This window comes from Nicotiana attenuata, chromosome 7, assembly GCF_001879085.1.
Source record: "Nicotiana attenuata strain UT chromosome 7, NIATTr2, whole genome shotgun sequence".
Classification (NCBI taxonomy): Eukaryota; Viridiplantae; Streptophyta; class Magnoliopsida; order Solanales; family Solanaceae; genus Nicotiana; species Nicotiana attenuata.
In genome coordinates, this window is record NC_031995.1 from 28352293 (window position 1) to 28374308 (window position 22016).

A 22016-nucleotide genomic window follows, 5' to 3' on the forward strand; every position below is an offset into this window, starting at 1 on the left:
GTGGAGTTGGAGAGGGAGGGGACGGGGGGGGGGGTCAAGCAAGTTAACGTGAGTGAAAGAGAGAAATCACTCGTTGACTTTTCTTTTCTTTCTGCATTTAACTTTTTGTCTTTTTTTTCATCTTTTTTTTATCATTTAAATTATTTTCTGGTTTAAATAATTATACTCACGCTCTATATACGCGTGAAATAAACGTAATTTGTCCAGTTCAGCTGTCAAGCTGCCACATAGACCCAGTCAACGGTCAGAGGGGTTTAAAATACTAACTTAAATAACTATAAGTGTCTGGATGAAACTTCATTGAATATAGGGACCGGGATGACAAACGCGAACAACTACAAGTGTCTACGAGGCTACTCTGCCTTATAAAATTCAATATCAGTAACCTTTTGAGTAAACCTAACAAAACAACGACAAAGTTATCATATCTCTAATAAAATGACAAATTTAATCTCTTCTAGGAACATTTCTGTTGAATCATGATTGGTATATCTTCCATTGCAACTGATGAAGTTTTATTGAATTACATAAAACTTGTATGCTGAAAAAAAAAAAAAGAAATATGGTGGAGAAGAGGAATAGGGTTTTATTAGGAGAGAGGTGAATCTTAAAATTCTATACATACACGTTTCAGCAGTCATGGCTACATTTAAGAGATATTATCACCTAAAATATTGGTAGTCACGATTCTTGGGTATCACTAATTGGGTATGCGAAGTAATTAGTTAGGGATATACTATGTAAATTCCAAACTGAGGCATATAAAGAAAAGATATACTATATGTGGGTATACCATGTTTTTTCCCATAATTAAATGCATTAAGTAAGTGTCAAGCTCACACTCTAATTAAAGTTTATCTACATCAACGTGAAAATCTAAAGAAAATAAATCTTGCGAAATTTACTACTCCATTTTATTTTTGGATTGAATCTCAGTTTCTAACTAGGAGAGATAAAAAATATATTAGATGATTTATTATTTGTATTTGTAAAAAATATTAGATGATTATTTTTATCTGTCTAAACCTAATCGAATATAATAATTAAGGTGTACACAACCATTATTAGAAGAATGACGATTCACATTGTGGGAATATATTATGGCTGTCCAACGGGACGGGCCGGCCCGTCCCGTCCCGCGACCCGTCCCGGTCCCGTCCCGTCCCGTCCCGCTAAAAATTCAACGGGATGGGCCAATGTTACGCGGGACACGGGACGGGACGGGACGCCCGTTTCGTCCCGTTTGTCCCGTCCCGTTTCGTCCCGTCCCGTCCCGCGTCCCGTCCCGTCCCGCGTCCCGTCCCGTCCCGATTCCCGTCCCGCGTCTCCGTTCCCGTCTCCACCTGTTTTTTTTTTTTTTTTATTAAAAAAGTAGAGCCGTTGGCCAACGGCTTAAAATTGATAAAAATGGCCGTTGCCAACGGTTCCAAAAGCCCCCCACACCCCCAAAAACACCCCCAACCCTCCCCCCCCCCCCCCCTCTCCCCCCCAAACTTTTAATATAACCCTAACTTTAATATTTGTCACTTGGCCCTATTTTCTCATAAATACCTCCATTCTTCTTCATTTTTTCCCACAAAAAATCAATTCTTCTCTCTCAAATCTCTTACATTCTAATATTCTATATTATTCTCTCAATATTGTTACTATCAAGTGATATCTTTCAACTTTCAAGTATTTGGGCAAATTTTTTGGAGCAACTTTCAAGCTTCAAATTAATTCGTCAAGTATTTGGAGCAACATTTCGGGCAATTTCTTCAAGTTTCAATACTTAATCACGGTGCACTCGTTCCATCTTCCTAATTTTAATATATAATTTTTGCGTATCATTTTAGTGCTTAATTTTTGTGTTTACTTTACGTGTTATATTTTCGTATTTCATTTTTTGTGTGTAATATTTGTGTTAGCTTTTTAAAATTTAGTTTCGTATTTAAAAAATGGCACCTAAAAATGTATTTGATATGTTTAAAAAAAGTAATAAAAAAAGTAGTAAAGGTGAAAGTAGTAGTAATCCTAATCCTAACCCTTCTCCTATATCCCCTAGAGTTCGAAAAGAATATTGATGAAATGACTCATGTGATGAAACTTCATTTTCCCAACCCCCCACATTTATGATGTTCATGTCGGAGAACAATTAGATTCATGAAACTTTACAAAGACAATTTGGCAATGATATTTTTTTTGAGGATGAAGAAAATGAGGATGAAGAAAATTGAGGAAGAAGAATAGACGAAACACCACTAGTCCCGCAACACAAGCTCCAACTCAGAGTCAATCTCAGGTCTGGAGCTTTACCCCTGTTACCCCCTGTAAGGGGTAAGACTAAGGTTGAACGTCCCAAAACATCACTTGTGTGGAATTTTTTTAAACATGATAAAGTAAATCATCGTGCTATCTGTGAAAAAATGTAAGCAACAATTTGCACACTTCATTAAGTGGTGGGACGGGGGGTTAATAGCACTTGAGAAGTGCTCACAAAGATTTATGGATAAAACTAACATAGAAGCCGGAAAAATTTAGATCCTCCAATTAGTACTGCACTCCTATGGATCTGGTTCTAACAAATTCAACATAACTTGACCCTGCTTCCGGTCATATTTTACCCAAATATAACAAGATAGAGATCGTGAAAACTTAGCAAAAATGGTGGCGGTCTGTGGCTTACCTTTTACGTTTCCTTTCACCCTGCTTTTGTGCATTATATTCAAGAAATGTATAACCCTGCTTTCAAGGTTTTCCAAGACCACGGTTAGAAATATGTTTTTAAATTTCAGACTGAATATCTTCAGTATATTCGTTGTGATTTATCACTTGGATTGTTAAAAGTGTCCATCACATCTGATATAGGTCGTAGTCCTAATGATTGTGATTATTTAACTGTTACGTGTCATTGGGTTGATCATCACTGGAACTTGTAAAAAACGTATTATTGGGTTATAAATTGTTTGATTCTAAACACACTGGAGCACATATTGCAACTACTGTTCTACAAATACTTGATTTTTATGGGCTTATTAATAAATTCTAACTATCACCTTAGATAAAATGCTTTCTGCTAACACAACCGCGGCAAATAGCTTTAAAATCAAGGACTTTGTCCAATTAATCCAACAATTTTCATGTTAGATGTGCATCCCATATTTTTAACTTGTTGTAAAAGATGGTTCTTAATTTATTTTCTGATGCTTGTATAAATACAACATGCTTGTGGCTATATTTTTCGTGCTCATAAACAAAGTAGAATTCGTGAATTGCTCAACAATGTGCTAGTGCTGAGCTTCCATTTAGAAATTCCAAAAGATGTTGTACATAGGTGGAATTCTACTTATGGAAATGCTTAAAGTTGCTTATGATTATCGGGTGCCCATCCAAAAAGTATTTAATATGCATAAATGCTTACCCTGTTGATCAAATTGTTGATTCTGATTGGGATGAAATTAGAGAGCTTACTAAATTTTTAGAAAAATTTTATTATGCTACAAAAACATTTTCTGGTATATACTATCCTACTATTACACAAATATTATGGTATGTTAGGATGGAAGTTCATATTGTATTTGGTAAGTATAAAAAAAAATCCAACTTATGCACCAGCCATTAAAGAAATGATTTTAAAATTTAAAAAGTATTTTTTCCCTATTCCCGAAGTTTATTTAATTTCTACACTACTTAACCCATCTTTAAAACTAAGAGGTGCAAAGGGTCTTGTTCGTAAAATTTATGAGAATTTAGAAATTCAAGAACATGAAGAACCATCTCTCGAAAATTGCCAAGCTAGCATATATTTTTATGCTAGATCAATGTTTGATAAATATAAATCTATGGATACAACTAGTACTGTAACTGATGCTTCTACTTCTAAGTCTGGAGCAGAAGTTTTATGGGAAGATATGGATGATATAACAGGTTTTGATTCCTCTATTGATGATGAACTTGATTCTTATCTTAATCAAGGATTGGAAAATATTAAAGACGAAGAAGGCAAGGAACAACTTTTGTCATGGTGGAGGGAGCGTGGCAAGGCTTTTCCAACACTTTCAATTATGGCCCGAGATATCCTGGCTATTCAAGCATCATCAGTAGCATCGGAGAGTGCTTTTAGCGCGGCAAGATTTCAAATTGGAGATCATAGACATTCATTAGCGGAGGACAGTCTAGAGATTTCCGTCTTATTCAGAGATTGGATTAATTCAGAAAGAAGAAATTTTGGTTTTGAAAAACTAACCACTAGGGAGGAAGAAGAATACAATGAGATACTTACCACTGGGAGCGATGACGGCATGGAGCTCATGGAACATCAATCAACATTGCCAAGTCCAGTAGAATGTCCAAGAGATATTATTGATAAGTTACAAAGAAGTTATATAGGAGCTTACAAATATTAGTATGATAATTTGTAATTGGCTACTAAGAGACCTAGTTCAAACAAAAGCCTTCCTAGAAGGTGGCTGCGTAGATTAGGTGCTCTTCAAAAGAATTGTATTTGTATTTGAGATTTGAAAGTTCTATTAATAAAATAAATGGCTCTAAGAGATGAATTATTTTTATGATTTGTCGGTGTTACTTAATAGTTAATTGTTAATACTTTGAAATTATACTAAATAAATTATAACTCTATTATAAATTTATATTTACTAGATTATTTTATTACAAGTCTTTTGTTTTAATATTTTATAATTCTTTACTTAGTTTTCTAATTTTCTTTTTAACATACTAACATAGTAATATTTAAGTTTATTAAATAAGTCAAAAATCTAGCCGTTGCAAACTTTAAAAACATAGTAATTTTCAAAAAGCTAGAATTTTTTTTTTTAAAAAAAAATACACTAAGGCCCGCGTCCCGTCCCGCGACCCATCCCGTCCCGTCCCGCCCCGTCCCGTCCCGTCCCGTTTGGTTAGCGGGACGGGACGGGACGACCGTTTCGTCCCGTTTGTCCCGTCCTGTTTCGTCCCGTCCCGCCACCGTCCCGCCTAAAACTCGTCCCGTCCCGTTAAAATCGTCCCGTCCCGTCCCGTCCCGTTGGATAGCCATAGAATATATATAGACTAGAGTCTATGGCTACAAAACAATAGATTAAGTTATTCTCAAGGTCAATTACTGGATTCATACAAATGAGTTTCTTTTGTCAACTTAGCCAATAAATGCTATTAATCATCTCAACTAAAACACGTTTAACCTATACCATGGTCTACAGCATTAAAATATTTAAGAGCCATGATAACACCATTCGCTTTCTCCTCCTCGACTTTTCCAGCATAATCACATTTCACTTGTTGTACGTTTCATGGCGTTCCCTTGAGGTTTTCCCCTTTTGGATTTTCCTTTTAGTAGGGGTTTAATGGTTCGATTCGGCCGGTTATTTTATAAAATTTGTACCATATTATTTTTTCAGTTATTCTATTATGTATAACCAAAGTTAGACTTTTAGAAACCGTATCAATCATGTCGGTTTCTCTTCGGTACCGGTAAGGTTCGGTTAATTTTCGGTATTTTTTAAATGTCATTTAAAAGTCACTGGTAGAAGTTAAGCAGAACTCAATAAATACGGACTTTTAAATGACTTACCAAAACTCTGTAGACGTTTTACTATTTAAAGGGTGATGAATTAAGAAAGCATAAAAAATGGTTAGGGTGTAGATCTATCAAGTGTAAAAGAAACTAAGCAAAGACAGAGAAAACATAAATCACACGAATGAAAAGATATTAAGCAAGTTGGGACTCAAGAATAAAGTCTATAGAAGATTAAATATTCGAAAATATAAATTTAAATCATACGAAAGGAGACATATTCAATACATTGTAGTTTGCTACTCATAATAGCTAAAATACCTTGTGTCTTGCTAGTGAATATGCTAGAAATAGTTTATAATTAGTTTCAATCGGAGTAGTATAATAAGTTTGGGAATTAAGATTTTAAGTTTAATTACTTGTTGCCTTTTAACCATTTTCATAATTCCAAGGCCCAAAGAAAAAATTAGTGTTTTATTTTTTTAAACTTAATATATAATTATATATTTTTCATGTAAATTTATTCGGTACGGTTAGATATTTTTTCGGTTTTATTTTCATAAAATAAAAAACCTACCCTAATTATCGGTACGGTTATAGATTTATATAAAAACATACGGTTATATTAAAAGAAACCTAAAAATCGGTTCTGTGCGGTACGATTCGGTCGGTTTAATCGGTTTTTAAATATCTATTGACACCCCTACCTTTTAGTCCCCACTAACATAAAATAGTGACGGACAAATTCTATAGTTGAACAAAAAGAATCGTCGCTAATTTCATTTAACAACGGATTAGTGATAAATTATCAAAAAAAATTGTTAGCTACAAGCAGTTTAGTGACATATTGCTAATTCTAATTTTTTTTTTATATAGTGATTTTATTAGGTTCGTTATATTCAATGCAACAAATTAATTTTATGCGAGTTTTATTAAATGAAGACACAAATTTCTTTTGGTGCACCAATTAATATAAAGCTCTCTGGATGGAAGGCAGTCGTTCTTTATTGATCATAATTTATGTTCCATCTTCCTATATCTCCCCCTATTATAACTAGTTTAATATGGTTATTCTTTGAATTATAGATGCTAACTAGTGTGAATGTTACATCATATTATTGCACAGTCTCTAAAAATTACATTACTTCACATTCAGTAATCCTCAGATGTGATTTAATTTACTTGACTTTCCTGCACTAACGAAACTTTTTTTCTAAACACCTTAATTGGCATATGTAAGTATTTGGTACACTATCGCAATTCCTTTAATAAACAATAATAGTTGGTGTCTTGGTGAGAACAAGTTGTTGCAAATGGGAAAATATGAGGCCCAAACTGTCACCCTCCGAAGACCTACAAAGTACAAAGAAAGAGAACAAAAGAAAAAGTGATAGTATATAAAACTCAAGAAAATACACCCATCATAATGTAATAAAATAGTAATTACGTTGAAGAAGACTGAGATTTTGATGACGACGCGTATCAGTACTTCCCCAAATAATTTAGTCGCAAAAAGTTAGAAAATTTTGATGCTAAGTGGACCTCAAGCAAACTTTAAAAAATATTATTACCAAAAAAACAAAAATAGTGTTAGAATAGTTGAGGTATGTGAACACAAATTAATGGCATAGTTAAAAATTTCGTCAAAAGTATTCAAATTTATAGAAATGAATAATTCTTTTTGTGAGTGAGTGTACCTAAATTTTTTAATCAAACTATGCAACATTTAGCTAAACAATAAAAACACTTATAATAGAACTACTTGTAATTCTATAAATCAAAACTAATATAAAAAAGATAACAATAGAAAATTTACTAATAAAAGTAAGCATAAAACCAAAGAAAAGAGAAAGTCGAGAGGGTTGTAGCATATAGAAATTAGCTCTTGTCGAAGAAACTCTTGTAGAGCTTGATTTTTAATTTGTAAAATTTATAGTTGTTTGTTTATACACAAAATTTAAGTTTTAACAGTTTTATATTAGAAAAATTTTCAGATTGAAAAAGAATCAAATAAACAACATACAGTGGACAAGGAGTCGAATTCGTGAACAACACCTCACTTTGAACACCTTGGAACGCCGAACTGCCTTGCTCAATTATGTCGAGAGTGTTCAAAATATAATATATATATATATATATATATAGTTTATGTTTATACCCATGTTTTACAGTTTTATGTTATTATGTATAGTTTATGTTTATTATTCCTCAATTATTAGTAGGTATATATACATACATATAGTATATATATATACCACTCTTAGTATATGGTTATCTTTCCAATTTCTTAATAATTTTGATGGATTAACCTATAAATTCCTAGGAGAAACCGGTTAAGTCAAACCCAACATTAACGAAAAATGGGTATATATGTTTAACCGTGGCCAGGGTGGGGTTAATGAAAAAAGAGTTAAGAAAAGATTAATTCTTTAAAAAATTGGAAAGAAGAGATGAACAGAGTGGAATAATATAAAAAAAAAAGTATAGAAGGGGTAATTTCAGGGCATAATTTTGATAATACTGTAACGATATAGGTCTACAGAATAAGAGAGAGAGAGTACCGAGTAGGATGTTACAACATAAGAGTTTAACGTTTTTTACAGCACTAAATTTACCGTACCAGTAAAATTATTTTACTGAACCAGTAAATATTTCAAAAACAATATTACTGTTAATGCCTATTAATCGTAATAACTATACCCATCCAGAAGGATTTGCTAGAAGCCTTACCTCAAGTCTAGAAGAATTTAAATTAGACATAGATACCGGATTCTACTCTATAATAGACTTAGCTATACATTTTATATATTTACAACAAAATAATAGAATTTGTTCAGATATATATAGAAAACAACTATATCTTATATTTCGAATACTATCATATCATCAGTTTTACTATTTAAGATCATATTATATAAGAAGAAGATTATAACTTGATGGATCAGACTTTATCAATTTTTACTTTGTTAGTTTATTCTAGATTATTATTATAGCTATTTATTAATTTGATTTATTTTATCAAAATAGAGGATTACGAAATAGAAACGTTAGCCTTAGTAGATTCCGGATGCACAAGATGTATAATAAATAAGAAGATAGTTCCACCAAATTTAATTAAAACATTAGATAAGCCAGTTGCAGCTATGCAAATGGATGGAACCCACAATATATACAGACATTATGTAGATNTATATATATATATATATATATATATATATATATATATATATATATAGCTGACATGTTTTCTTGCTTTAACTAGCCTACTAAAAGGATAACTTTTTATAAAGTGAATTTTTCTTCTAATCAACGAGTGATACTCCGTTCTGAGATACCATATTAGTTTTTCAATAAATAGAGTAAAAAAGAAAAGAAAAGAAATCCCAGGCGCACTTTGCATTCATATCCAGATCAAAGAAAAGGAGAGTACAGACCCTTGAACTAAGGATCTGTTATTTATTACTTTAGTTAGGGGACAAACAAGAAAGAAAAAGAGGAACTAACAAAGGTAACTTTCAATATAGATGTATATGAATTTTCAAATTCTAAACAAGGCATCAACGTGTTATACTTCAACATTTCAAGTTGATGCATAGTTTTCAACGTACAGTTTCCTACTCTTTTTATAATCATTCAATTATTTCAATCATTCAATTGTTTTTTGATCTGTGATTTAACTTCAGTTGTAAGTTGAAAGGGATTTCTCTCTAAAGATTCAAAGTTGGTTAGGAGACCAGTTTGAACAAATCACAACTGGAGATTGAAAGTTGCAGATCCCAAGTCAATCCCTTCCATGATCAGTTATTGTCAACCTAACTACAAACTTGTCCCTCATTTTTTTCTAACTTGTTCCTAATATTTATAATTTATAGTCATGTTGCCAATTTAACTTGAGTTCAAGATAGAAAATGTTATTTAATTCCCCTTACTAGCTAACATTTGTTAAATAACATTTGCAGCTATTTCTGTAATTCATTTCTTCGTGTATTATATTATTACTAGTGATCACTAAAATATATGAATTAGAACAATGTTGTAGTAATATCAGTGACTGATTATGTCATGGATTGAGATTCACCAAAAAGAAAAGAAATGGACCAAAGAAAAGAAAAAGAAAAATACTGGATTATGCTCGCTCTTGGTCTAGAGTACTCTTTTTTTTTTTTTTGGGTCATCTGTCTAGAGTACTCTAGATCTAAGGATCATAAGAGAAACTGATTATCTCAACATATGGATGCTACCGAAGGCAGATCCAACATTTAAATTTTGTAGGTAGGTTCAATCTTTAAGCTGTTTTTAGCATTAAACCCGTTATATTTTTAAAGTATGAGTTTAAACCTACCATTTGTTGTAATTTTAATGCATTTTACATATAAATTTACGTTTCGTGTCGAAAGTACTAGATTCAAATGTACTAATGACGAATACTCTATATCCGCCCCTGGATGCTACCACTTTCCCAATGTTGACTTGGAAGTGCTAAACATTAAATTCATCATTAAATTCATTGCACGCCTTTAAAGAACTCTTGCATTATATTCCTTTGTTTTTCGATAGCAATAGCGGATTTTTCTAGGGTTTTGGGAAATAGCATTTCTACTTTCACAAGATAGAAGCAACATTTACGTATACATTATTCTACTTCACTTGTGAAATTATATCAGGTATATTATTGTTATGACAATGGCGGATTTTCTGAGACGCTCCTTTAACTTTTAGATGATCCTCAGCCAAAAAAAAAAAAAAAACTCTAAGATGATAATGTTCTCTGTTAGATTATTTACTATTGGACCACAAAGGAGTTCGAGCATATAATGTACGTTAAATGATCACGTCAAATACGAGCACCGAATTTAATTAGCTTGAAATTCCAAAACCATAACTGTAGAAATTAGTAGCTTAATGCAATTGTACCTAAGGCTATTCATGTAATACTGTTCTAGAAGGTGTATAAGTGAAATTAGAGTTAGTTAGTTAGGTCGGTGATTATATATGTATGTACAGAGTATTTCATTTTTAGTTAGTTGAAGAAATGAGCTTAGTTCTCTCTCTATCTTCTCTCTTTCTCTTCTTCCTCCATCTCTGAAACTCGATGCTCATGAAGAGCTCAACAATGGCTGACCTAGGGCTTACTTTTGACATGGTATCAGAGCCCGGCTCCACGCGATTCTGATAGTCGAGCTCCAGCATCTAATCATTTCTTCTAGATCTCTATTTTCCCCAATTATTTTTGTTGCTCTTCTAACACTGTCTGCTAATTGAGAAATCTTCAAAATTCTTCGATTTTCTGTTGAAATGGCCATCGATACTCCTGATGCAAGCGCTGGATCATCTGCAAACACTCAAACAATCGATTGCAACGATCCGCTGTATGTGCATCCTTCGGACACACCAGGTATCTCACTTGTGCCTAAATTACTAATTGGAATAGAAAACTATTCGGAATGGAGTAGATCTATGACAATGTCGCTATTGGTAAGGAATAAACTAGGTTTTATAGATGGAACCTGTACTAGAGCTCAATATGAGAAAGATAATTTTAGGCTAAGACAATGGGAACGGTGCAATGCAATAGTCCAATCATGGATCAGAAGTCAGTAGCACCAGAACTTACAAGAGGAATTGTGTACTCTTCAGATGCACAAAAGGTATGGAAATCTATGAAGGATAGGGTTGATAAAGTGAATGCCACAAAAATTTATCACATGAACAAGGAAATAAGTTCCTTGACACAAGGAATCTCTAGTGTGTTAGTGTACTTTTCTAGGCTGAATGATCTATGGGATGAATTTGAGTCAATTATCCCATTCCCTGGTTGTGATTGTGAGAAGTCCAGACAACTTGTTGTGTTCTTACACCAGCAGAATTTTATGAAGTTTTTAATGGGATTGAATGAGACTTATGCACCAGAAAGAAGTTAGATAGTAATGATGCATCCTACACCAATACTTGATCAAGCATATTCCATGATTGTTCAAGAGGAAAGTTAGAGGATGAGTACTGGATCTGCTGCACAGAGTGGAATTTTAGGAGGTGCACCTATAGGCATGGACAACCGTGCACTAGTAACTACAAATGCTTCCAACATGAGGCCTAGGAGGAACAATGTATTGCTATGTGATTATTGCAAGATGAAAGGACATACAAGGGACACTTGCTATAAACTCAATGGATACCCACCAGGTTTTAAGTTCAATAACAATAAGAGGAGAGGAACACATGACAACAGTGGACCTATGGCTCATAATGTGAATGCAGGTGATGAGGTTCAAAATGCAGAAAATGCATATGCTATGTAGAGTGTTCCAACTGTGCAGGGGTTTACTCCAGAACAATATCAGCAAATTTTCAAACTCTTAAGTAAAGAACCTGAGCCAACAGAAGTTGTAGATAAATCACTAACAGAACATAGCTGTTGGATTATTGATTCTGGTGCTTCAAATCATATGGTATCATCCTTGAATCTCTTGTCAAGTATCACCCAAATACCTGAACCTGAATCATCTTCAGTCCAACTACCAAATGGTAATAGCACAAAAATTACTCATACTGGTGCCTGCAACCCGTTTAACTCAGAAATCATTCATAATGTTCTCTATGTACCTGAATTCAAATATAATTTGTTATCTATCTCCAAATACACTAAAGAGTTAAATAGTGCTGTCCACTTTTATCCCGATTTTTGCATCTTTCAGGACCTCTCCAGTGGCGTGGTGAAGGGGATTGGTAGACTCAAAGGAGGTCTATACATCTTCAATCCTTCAGCACCTGCTACTGCCTCTTCTTTCTCCTACTGTATGACAGTTTCAAATCAACCAAGTTCAAGCTTTCTATGGCATCAAAGACTAGGCCATGCCCCTATGACAGTCTTACAAACTATACCTGAGATAAGTAAATACTTGTATAAGTCATCTACTTGTAATTGCCATGTTTGTCCTCTTGCTAGACAAGTTAGATTGTCATTTCCTATTAGCACTTCTAAGTCGGTTTCTTCTTTTGAACTAGTTCATATGGATGTTTGGGGACCCTATAGAGTATGTACTTACAATGACTTCAAATACTTTCTAACTCTTGTTGATGACTATACTAGAATGACATGGACTTTTCTCTTAAGACTCAAGAGTGATGTGTATGTTGTTTTAAAAGACTTCCTTCAACTTGTAGAAAATCAATTTGGCACTACTGTCAAATGTATCAGGTCAGACAATGGACATGAATTTTTAACACTCTTTGCTTCAATCTTTTCAAATCCAAAGGGATAATTCATCAAAGCAGCTGTGTGCACACTCCACAACAAAATGAAGTTGTAGAGAGAAAGCACAGACACATTCTTGATATAGGAAGAGCCTTAAGATTCCAAGCCAATATACCCTTAAAATTCTGGGGTGATTGCATTTTAACAGCAACTTACATCATAAATAGGCTTCCCAGTTCTGTTCTACATGGAAAATCTCCTTATGAGATGTTCCATGGAAAACCTCCTTCTTTTGATCACATGAGAACACTGGGATGTCTTTGTTATGCCACAAAGACTGACTTCCATGATAAATTCAATCCTAAGTCTACACCTGGAGTCTTCATGGGATATAAAGTATATGATATTGCTGCTAACAAATTTATGGTTAGCAGGGATGTTGTCTTCAAGGAAGGGATATTTCCCTTCAAATATCCTAAACACGGGTTTTTGGTGATTCCCGATCCAACTCCCAGTCACCTTGCTTCAGATATATTTCCACCTTCCAACATAGCACCAGAACCTTCTGCCACTAATGAACCAAAAGTTTCTATTCCTGATCTTTCAAATGATTTAACAGATTCACCTGCTTCTTCCTCTAATTCACCTGCTAACTCTCTTGTTATTCCTACCCAATCCTCCTCATCTATTCCCTCTTTGCCTGTAGAATCATCATCTGACATTCATGATGCATCAAATTCACACTCAAGTGCTATCCTAGTTACCTACTCCACATAAGTTAGGAAGTCAGGTAGGGCCTCTAAGCCTCCTATCTAGCTGACAGACTATGTTCATCCTTCCCTACCTTCTACTTTTGCTTCCACTTCATCCCTCTATCCTATACACCAGTTCATTTCCTATTCTCATCTTTCACCTACTTTTCAATCCTACCTAGCCTCTTTTTCTTCTAACATTGAACCAAGATATTTCTCACAAGCTGTCAAATATGACAGGTGGATCAAGGCTATGAAACTTGAGATTGAGGCATTAGAACAAAACAACAGCTGGGAGGTAGTGACTCTGCCTCCTAGCAAAGTCCCTATAGGATGTAAATGGGTATACAAAATTTAATACAATGCTGATGGCACAGTGGAAAGGTTCAATGCAAGACTAGTGGCAAATGGGTATACTCAACAGGAAGGGATTGACTTTCATGATACCTTCTCTCCTGTGGCCAAAATGACTACAGTAAGGACTGTCATTGCAGTTGCTGCACTCAGACAATGGCCAATCTATCAAATGGATGTACATAATGCATTTTTGAATGGTGACTTACATGAAGAAGTCTACATGACTATGCCTCAAGGATTTGGTAGCCAGGGGGAGCATAGGCTATGTAGACTACTCAAATCCCTCTATGGCTTGAAACAAGCCTCTAGACAATGGAATTTGAAGCTAACACAAGCTCTTCTCTAATCTGGTTTTCATCAAAGCGGACATGATTACTCCTTATTTACTAAAACAACTAATGGAAAATTTGTTCTCATACTTGCCTATGTTGATGACTTACTTATTACAGGTAATGATCAAGAGGAGATTGATGTATCAAAAGTATCTTTGCATCAGAACTTCAAGCTGAAAGACCTTGAAATATTGAGATATTTTCTGGGAATTGAAATTTCTAGATCAACAGAAGGTATCTTTATGTCTCAAAGGAAATATACCTTGGAGATGATTTCAGAAGCAGGACTCTTAGGGTCAAAGCCCAAGAAGACCCCAATGGAACAAAATTTAAAACTTACAATCATAGAATTTGATGATATTGTGAAAGAGAATACTGATGACAGCATCCTGGAGGACAGAAGTCTTTTGCAAAGATGGGTTAGAAAGGTTTTGTATTTGGCAATCTCAAGATCTGACATTGCATATGATGTGCAAAGTCTAAGCCAATTTATGCATGCTCCAAAGAAGTCACATTATGAGGCTGCATTACATGTTGTGAGATATATCAAAGATCAACCTGGACTTGGACTTCTCATGTCCAGCAATAGTGCAGAAAGAATTCAGGGGTTCTGTGATTCAGATTGGGGATCGTGTCCCATGTCCAGGAAGTCAATCACAGGATTCTGTATCAAACTGGGGAACTCTCTCATTTCATGGAAAGCAAAGAAGCAGACCACCATCTCGAGGAGCTCAGTTGAAGCTGAGTACAGGAGTATGGCACATACAGTGGCAGAGTTGACATGGTTAAGTGGTTTGCTAAAGGAACTAACAGTAGACATTAAAGAGCCTATGGAGTAGTTTTGCGATAACAAATTTGCCTTACAAATTGCTGCGAATCCCATCTACCACGAAAGAACTAAACACATAGAAATTGACTGTCACTTCATAAGGGAGAAAATTCAAGAAGGATTGATCAAGACTGGGCACATAGGAAGTAATGAGCAACCAGTTGACATCTTGACAAAGGCCTTGGGACACCAACAATATGCAGTTCTAGTATCCAAGTTGGGAATGAAAAATATTTTCCATTCTCAACTTGAGGGGGAGTGTAGAAATTAGTAGCTTAATGCAATTGTACCTAAGGCTATTTATGTAATAATGTTCTAAAGGTGTATAAGTGAAACTAGAGTTAGTTAGTTAGGTCGGTGGTTATATATGTATGTACAGTGTATTTCATTTTTAGTTAGTTTAAGAAATGAGCTTAGTTCTCTCTCTATCTTCTCTCTTTCTCTTCTTCCTTCATCTCTGAAACTCGATGCTTATGAAGAGCTCAACAATGGCTGACTTAGGGCTTACTTTTGAAATGTTCTATATATGTTATTTAAGAAGGAAAATTTATGTGCAGGCGAGCTCGCACTTAGCGTTTACACCAGCCTAACATTTTCACATACTGTTTTATCTCTATAGTTAATTAATATATATTCTCACCTTAAGATCAAGAAACTAGTATGGTTTTGGTGTAAACATGAGACTGAATAAATGAGTTTGTTTTTAATGTTGGAGGCGCATGGATTAGCTGTGGATTAATTTCATGAATCCCTTAAAATGTTCTCTACTTCTCTTTATAGGTACTGCAAAAATTAAAGCATTTGCTTAGAGTGGTCTATTGTTTATTTAGCACAAAAAAGAAGCCTTGATTCCAAGGCTATTGCTTAAGTCGTTCTTCCTACTATACTATTTTCCCTCTTACATTTTCTTCTTAAAACTTTTTTGTGGGTAAACAGATACTTTTTAGAATAAATTCTGATAAACGACATCCCGCTACATGTAAATTCTAAACATTCGGCAACTATTATTAGATATATAGAAGTATAGAAATTGATAATACATAGTTGTCGAGATTTCAGAAAAGAACCGAGCTCCAGACCTCCTTCAATGGAGGATTCTGAAGCTTCTACAAGAAGCTCGTGGAGAGAGAAAGAGAGATGCTGAAGAATCCGATAAAATATAAAAATGAATCTCAAAATGAATGTACTGTGTATTGTTCAGTATATATACATGTGATATTTTCACTAACTAACGTATCAACACTAACTAATACTAACTAATGCTGACTCAACACAAATACTAACTAATACTAACTAATGTAACTAATTGTATAATTGACTTAGTACAATTATACAATTACAAAGATAAAATAAATATTAGTCTTAATACCCCCCCTCAAGTTGGATGTGAGAAAACCACACCCAACTTGCCAAGAACAGAGCAGTGGTTGATCCCAGTGAGAGCTTCGGTAAGCACATCTGCTAATTGCTGTCCAGTGCCAATATGGTGCAAAGAGATGAGTCCTTCCTAAAGTTTGGTACGTACAAAGTGACAATCTACTTCAATGTGCTTAGTTCGTTCATGGAACACAGGGTTCCTAGCAATGTGCAGGGCAGAGAAGCTGTCACAGTGCACAGGTATTGGCAAGCAAATTGGCACAGTAAGTTCTTCAAGCAGTCTTGACAGCCAAACAAGTTCCCCAACAACCTTTCTAAGGGCTCTGTATTTTGCCTCTGTTGAAGAGAGGGATATGGTTTCTTGCTTCTTGGATTTCTAACTGATAGGGCTGCCACCTAAGAACACAACATAAGCAGACACTAATCTTCTAGAATGTGGGCAGGCTACCCAATCAGAATCACAATAGGCAACTAGTGAGAGATCATCTGTATTGCTAAAATATAGTCCTAGAGTAGGATCCTTCTTTAAGTATCTCAGCATATGGTAGGCTGCCTGTAGGTGGGGCTCCTTAGGATCTTGCATAAATTGACTGAGATGTTGGACTCCATATGCTATGTCTAATCTAGTATTTGTGAGGAAGTTTAGCTTTCCAACTAGCTTTCTGCAGAAGGTAGGATCAGACAATAGAGCCCCCTTTTTTTCTTTCAACTTTATTGTAGGATCCAGGGGAGAAGTCAATGTTGGAGAATGAAGACACTCATATTCCTTCAAGTCCAAAACAAATTTTCTTTGTGAAATGATGATGCCATCTGATTTGTAGAGGATTTCTAATCTCAGGAAATAATGCAACTGTCCTAAATCTTTAATTTTGAACCTGTCATGTAGAAAGGCCTTGAGCTGATTGATTTCTTCAGAGTCAATCCCTGTGAGCAACACATCATCTACATACACTGCTACAAAAACAATAGAAGAACCCTGTTTTCTGTGGAACAAAGAATAGTCATGCATAGAGTATGTATACCCCCTTGAATATAGGACTTCAGTCAATTTATCATACCATTGTCTGCTTGACTGTTTCAGTCCATAAAGAGACTTGTTCAACTTGCAAACTAGACCTGGAGATTATACCTCAAGACTTGGAGAAGCTTGCATATACACCTCCTCATGCAGATCTCTATGGAGAAATGCATTGTTCACATCCAGTTGTGAGATTTGCCATTTCTTCTTGGCTGCTATGGCAATGATAGACTTGACAGTGGTCATCTTGACTACAGGAGATAAAGTCTTTGTGTAGTCTACACCAGCTTATTGAGTATACCCCTTAACCACTAACCTTGCTTTGTATCTTTCTACACTACCATCTGCTCTATGCTTGACTTTATACACCCATCTACACCTAATTGCCTGTTTTCCTTTAGGTAAGGGGACTAAATCCCATATGTTATTAGCATACAAGGCTTTAAATTCCTGTGTCATGGCACTCTGCCAAGTAGGGTAGATAGTTGCTTCTTCAAATGAAGTTGGTTCTCTATCATTGCAAATGTTCCTTACAATGTGCTGATTATTAGGATGGAGGGCATCATAAATAATGTGGTGGTTATTATGGGAAAACATGGCATGTAAAGAGAAGTTAGAATTAGATTTTAGGTTTGGTATATTGCCAACATAGTCATTTAGATGTGGAGGCAATTTATGTTCCCTATGAGACCTTCTAGAAACCAGTGGTTCCTCTAGTGACTGTTGAGGGACAGTTATGTCTTGAAAGTGTTCTGCTGGAACCTGTGTCTCATATGAGGAAGAGATAGGTGAAGAAGTAACTGGTAATGCATCAAGACTTAGGAAGTTAGTGTTCTCCTGATCACTGAAGTTGTGGGAGATACAAACATCGGTGTGATCAGATGGATTATCAGTGAGTGATGCATTAGGAAAGACAGGTGGAATGTTGTTTACAGTAGAGTTGAAAGTGAATGGAAAGATTGACTCATAGAAGGAAACATCTCTAGAGATATGTATTTTCTTAGTAGCTAGACTTAGTACCTTGTACCCCTTTGTGCCAAAAGGATATCCTACAAAAACATGTGGGGTAGTTCTTTGTTCAAGCTTGTCTCTGAGAGGCTTTGGTACAGTGGGATAACACAAGCATCCAAAACTTCTCAAGTGAGAATAATTGGGCTTTTTCTTGTACAAGAGTTGAAAAGGACATTTGTTCTTTAGTGGAGTAGTTGGGAGTCTATTAATGAGGAAGGTTGCTGTGAGTATGCACTCTCCCCAATATTTCAATGGTAACTTGGATTGAACAAGTAGTGCCCTGGCCACTTCAAGAAGGTATTTATGTTTTTTTTCCACCACTCCATTTTGTTGTAGTGTGTAAGGACATGTCTTTTGGTGGTTTATTCCCTTTGATTGAAAGAAGGAGGTTGCTTCATTGCTGGTGAACTCTAGACCATTGTCAGACCTTATACATTTGATGGTGGTTTGGAATTGGTTTTCCACCATGCTTACAAAAGCCTTTATTACTTGTAGGGCATTGCTTTTGTAAGGAAGTATTCGAAATTATTGTGTGTGGCCACATGATAGGGGACCTACAAATCCACATGGAGTATCTCCAAGATTTCACTGGTCTCAATTATTCTCTGGGGAAAAGGTAATCTGGACTGTCTGGCCATTGGACAAATGTTGCACATGAAGGGTTGTTTGGTAGAAAAGGTTACAAGGATAGTAGAAATTCCTTTCATTTTACTAAAGGGTACATGACCAAGTCTGAAATGCCACAACAGATCTACACTATCACTAAGAAATGTACCAGAATACAAACTAGGAACACTGTCTTTATTATTACTGTTGCAAATGGAATTATTTACAATAGGAAATGAATTGTGGGATTGGGATAGACAGTGCATAGTATTTACATCATCAGCATGAATAGAAAAACAAGGAAAATCATAATTTTTTCAGGTGTGAGACTACCTTTCTTCAAGCACTTAGAACAGAGGAAGTACAACCCATCATACAACTTACCAATCTCCAGAGGCCTCTTCAGTGAAGGGGCCTGCAGCAGACAGGAAGTGTCAGAGAATGATGCAATGCATTTGAGATGTATTGCTAGGGAACTGATAGACACTAGGTTAAATTTGAAAGATGGAATGAACAAGACTCTATACGAAACAATCTTAGGTGTCAGGAATACATTTCCAATTTCAGTTACCTGACTTTGTAGCCATTTGGAAGTTTAACTAACAAAGGATATGGTAGGCTTACTATGTTTTGTAGGTGAGTTTTGTTAAAAGTCATATGGTGTGATGCCCCGGAATCTAATATCCATAAGTCAGCTTTTGCACTAAAACACTTGCATGATGGATTATCAAAATCAATTGAAGAAGTGCAAGCAATCATACCTGCAAAATTTACTGATGCTCCACTAGACATGTTTGCACTGGCTGGATTCTCTCCAGTGTTCCCCATCTGAAAATGCTGCAACAATTTAACAATATGCCCGTACTATTCCTTTGAGAGGCTCATGCCTTGATTTTCTTCTTGATGATTCAATTCTTCTGCTCTTTCCACATTTGTGACTGCATTAGCCATGGTAGGGGTGTGCATTCGATTTATCGATTCGATTTTGACCCTTATCGATAATTACTTATCGATTATCGATTTGTACATATGCTTATCGTTATCGTTTCAATAAGGTTTCGATTTTTTCGATTTCGATTTATCGAATTTTGGGGCTTATCGATTCGGTTATCGATTACACCAATAAGAAAATTTGCGGGATTCTACGAAAAGTATATCGCTATAAACACGCTTAACTAATATGGACCAAAAGAAGCTAAAATAAGACGAACACCGTTTATAACATAAAAATTGTGTCAACAAGCACATGCAATAAAACTAAAGTAAGGGATCAAATGTATGCCGCCAACACTCCAACGGTATAAAAAAAAATACATCATCACGGCTAATTCTATTTTCCATTAATTTGAACTTCATTCCCTTGAGCTTTAAGTATGATCATTCCTCAAATGTGGTAGATGAAATAATAGGGTTAGGGACTTAGGGTAAAGGAAAGGGTATTATAGAATAAGGGTAAAAAAAAAAATATTTTTCTTTTTTAGTATTTCTTATCGGTTTATCGATAAACCGATAAATCGAAGAGGACAAAATCGAAATCGAAATCGATAACTCGATAAGGAAAATTTCAAAATCGAAATCGAAATCGATAAATCGATAAACCGATATCGATAAACCGATAACAAATAATCGATTCGATTTATCGATAAACCGATTCGAATGCACACCCCTAAGCCATGGCATTCTTTCCTTTGTTGAGCCTTGTATTGTTGTTATATCCTTGAGAATTTTGTTTGTACTGCTGTGGTCCTTGATTGAATCCCGGCGGGTATCCATACAACTTATAACACTTGTCCTTAGTGTGACCTTGTCGTTTACAATAGTCACAAAAGGTCGGGGTCTACTACTTGCAATTTGATTTCCAGTCCCAGCTGAGTAGTTTGTCTTGAAGTTTCTTCCCCCTAGGTTGACACTTAATGCCGTGGAATCGACATTAGTTGATTTCTTGGCTTCAATTCCCTTTGCTTTTCCTCCTATATCAGAAGAGCAAAAGCACCTCCTGACTCAAATCATTGATCTCTTTCTGAATTTGATACAGTTTAGCTCCATTCATCTGATCATATCGATCCTCCAATTCCTTCCACAACTCAACAGAATCATTCACATATTCGACACTATCAGCGATGTCCTTTGACAGAGAATTTAAGATCCATGAGGTGACCATATCGTCGCACCTCTCCTATTGACGAAAATATGGAGACGTTACATTAGGTCTTCTAGTATCTCCGTTGATAAAACCTAACTTGTTTTTCACTGAAAGAGCCCTGAGTGCACTTCTTCTCCAGGAACGGTATCCAATTCCATCGAGTGGAATCGGAACTAGTGAGGAGCCAGGACTATCAGAAGGATGTATGTTGTAACGACCCGACTGGTCGTTTTGACCATTTGCACTTCGCTCGCCAGTTCTCGGGCATGACTAGCCCCGTATGGTGTATTACGACTTATATGAACCGTCGGTTTTGGTTTTCAGAATAATCAGAACAGATTTGGAAGAACAATTCTCAGTTTGAAGCTTTAAATTTGAAAGTTTTGACCGAGTTTTGACTTGTTAGTATATGATCTTGGATTTGGATTTTATGATTTGGTTAGCTCTCAAGTACAAAGAAGGGAGAAAAACAAAAGCACCCCGCTAAAGTTTTTCACAAAACTAGCGAAAGCGTTCTTCAAACTCACGTTAGAAGAATGTAAGATGAAAAGAAACCTCACCCACACGTTCCCCAATCCTGCAAGATTGTAAGAAGCGTTGAATAAAGGAAGAACAATGAAATAAAAAGTAAATCACGTTTTTGAAGCAATAGCTTAGAAAAACTAATCACCAATGTTTATTTTCAGCATATTAAGCCCTTTAAATAGGCCTTACAATGAGTAAAATTGGTAAGGTTAAGGAAAACTAATCCTAATTAGACTAGAATAAGAATAAGGCTAAGAAAATCTATCCTAACTAAAATAGGAAAAAGAATTCTAGTGAGAATGGGATACCATCTAAGAATCCTAGTTTGACTAGACCTGCAAATATAATCCTACTAAAACAAG